Raw genomic sequence first — 2,549 nt, forward strand, 5'->3', positions numbered from 1 at the left:
GATGATTGTGTCATTCTTTACTACGTTGTTGTTGCCAGAACCTTTAAGTGTCATGCACGTCAGTCAGGACAAACAGTGGTCACAAAAAGAGGAGAGCATCACCTTGAAATCTGTCACCTTCCCTTTGGCTCCCTTGTCATTTTCAGTTGCTTGTTTTGCATCGTGCTGCGTGTCTTAAGGAAAATCTATAGAGTGGTATTCCCTGGGGAGCTGATAGGCTTTACTCAGAGTCTGATGTAACAGGAGTTCAGACAGATTGCACTTCAGACTTACAAGAGCCATAGCAACAGGACAGCATTGACCCTTGTTGTACATCCCAGGTTGGTGGAAGGAAATAGGAAGTGAGAGAAGATAGGGGAAGTTCGTATCAGAAGAGTATTGTTACGTGAGGGCTGTTTTGTGACCTCTGTTTATAAGTATGCTGTAGAACAAAGAATCCCCATCCCAAATTATTTTTCTTAAACCACTTTAAAACAGGACTATCCGTGGCCAAAGCTCCTTTTAGAGAGTATGTGACTGCTGTGAAGTTTGCCTGATGCTCTACCATGAGAGGAAGAGACCAGTGGTGGTTGTGATTCTAAGCACATGTGATGTCAAAATAAAATGGGTAGTGATATGAACAGCTCCCTAGCTATATTCCCTTGGCTTCCTGCACAGATTTGAGATGCTGCTACCGATGTAGCCTCTCTAGGAAAGCTGTAAGAAAGGGCTGGAAATGAGATGTTCCCTGTTGGCAGCTCTCTCTTAGTCCCTGAGCACTAGGCCATAGTGAAACCCCTGCATGTGGGAGAGCTGTGGGTGCTAGGGAGGGGGAACGAGGCAGGGGAGGAACAGCATCTGCTGGGGCTCAAGGGGTTAGTTAGGGGATGTGGAGAGAGATCTGTGTGTTTTGAATTCCCAGCATTTCACAATAATAAAAAAATTTTTACACTCTTCAGCTTTTACAGTGAGGGAAGGGCAAGAACTGTATTGTGATTTAAATAGCTCAATCTGTCTCAAACTGATAATTACCAGATTTCTGCTAGCTGAATGGAGGAAAATTTTACTGCAGAGTGGAAAAAGATGATGGATAGCACTGCTCACGAAGACACTGGGAAGTCTGACAGCTCCAGGTTAAAGACTGGTGAGTTCTGCAATTGCTGACTTGTAAAATAACGTCACAGGCAGCTTTATGAACATGGGCAAGCAATTACCTTGTGGGCAGACCTTGTAAGATAATAAAAAACTAATTGAAAGGTTACTTGAGTTGAACATAGCAACATTTTATGCTAAGTGTTAAATTAATAACTGAAGCTTTAAGGCTTCCAAAGAAAATTTTTTTTCCTAAACTGAATTTTAGCAAGAAAACTTAAAAGACTTCCCTCAACTGTTAAGATGTTGGAAATCAGGTTATACAATGTTTTTTCTCGCCAAGATGATGATCAAGCTACTAGTGAAATGCAAAAGATTAAGTGCATGTTTCCACTTCTGTCTGAGCAAAAGGTATTGATACAGCACCTCACCTTTTGAAATAATTCAGCACTTAAAAGCACAATTTGAAATATTGCCCAACAATTCTGCAGATCGACTCCAATTTTCAAGTGTATGTTGCAAACAATAAGTGTAAGATGGGGAGCAATACTGTGTCCAGATTCAGTCACAACCATGTTCCCTCCGCTTATCTAGCATCTGTAGCCAGATAAATGGAGCCTGGTAGGAGCTTGCTGCGTGGACGTCAGGATGAAAAATTACTTGGGCAATTACTGTAAACTTGTGCTTGAATTTAAAAGGCATTCTTCTAACTCTTATCATTCCAAATGCTGACCCTGACAAGCTAAGCCATAAACTTAGTAACTGTGACTTCTCCTCTCAGGAATGGTGCAGCCAGCGTCAGTCAGTGAGTTTGTTGCAGGCTGCTCACGCTGAGGAGAGAGCGGCCGTGTGGGATACACGGCTTTAAATGGAAATAGTAAATTCATTTTCCTGCAGACTCTCAGGCTCTCCATTTTTTTCACGTGCCACCGTGCTTTATTCTCACTGTAAAGTGAAGCGGGGCAAGCTGACTTTGATTCTTTGACACTTTTTTTTTGAGAACTGTAAACAGATAAAACATCTGTAACACCGTCGATTGATGAGGATTTGTTGTGGAAATACTAGTTTTAGTTCCATAGAACAATTTCTTAAACAATAATTTTGTGTTAAGTTTGTGATTAAGTTTTGCAAAATAGCTGGCAGAATATGGAAGTTCATTTTATGGCATTTTACCGTTCATTGGGTTAACTATTTTCCTAGACGTATCCTTTTGATTTGAATCAGTTTCTTTTCAGAGTCTCTGTAACCAGTGCGACTGAAATCTAAACACACCTTGCCTTGGAGAGGGGTCTCCTGAGGGGCTGCCAGACCTTCTTTCTAGAGTTAGCTCAGGTGTTTCTGCTGTCCATGTGCTTATATTACTATTTCCTTTTTCTTAGATCATGTGTATAATGATTTACCATGCTACGTGTTTTTCAGTTGATGACCTATTTCTTAACCTCTCTCCCAGACCTAGGGCCTAGGTAGCCTTTAAAAAG

This window comes from Calidris pugnax, unplaced genomic scaffold, assembly GCF_001431845.1.
Source record: "Calidris pugnax isolate Ruff unplaced genomic scaffold, ASM143184v1 scaffold31, whole genome shotgun sequence".
Lineage (NCBI taxonomy): Eukaryota > Metazoa > Chordata > Aves > Charadriiformes > Scolopacidae > Calidris > Calidris pugnax.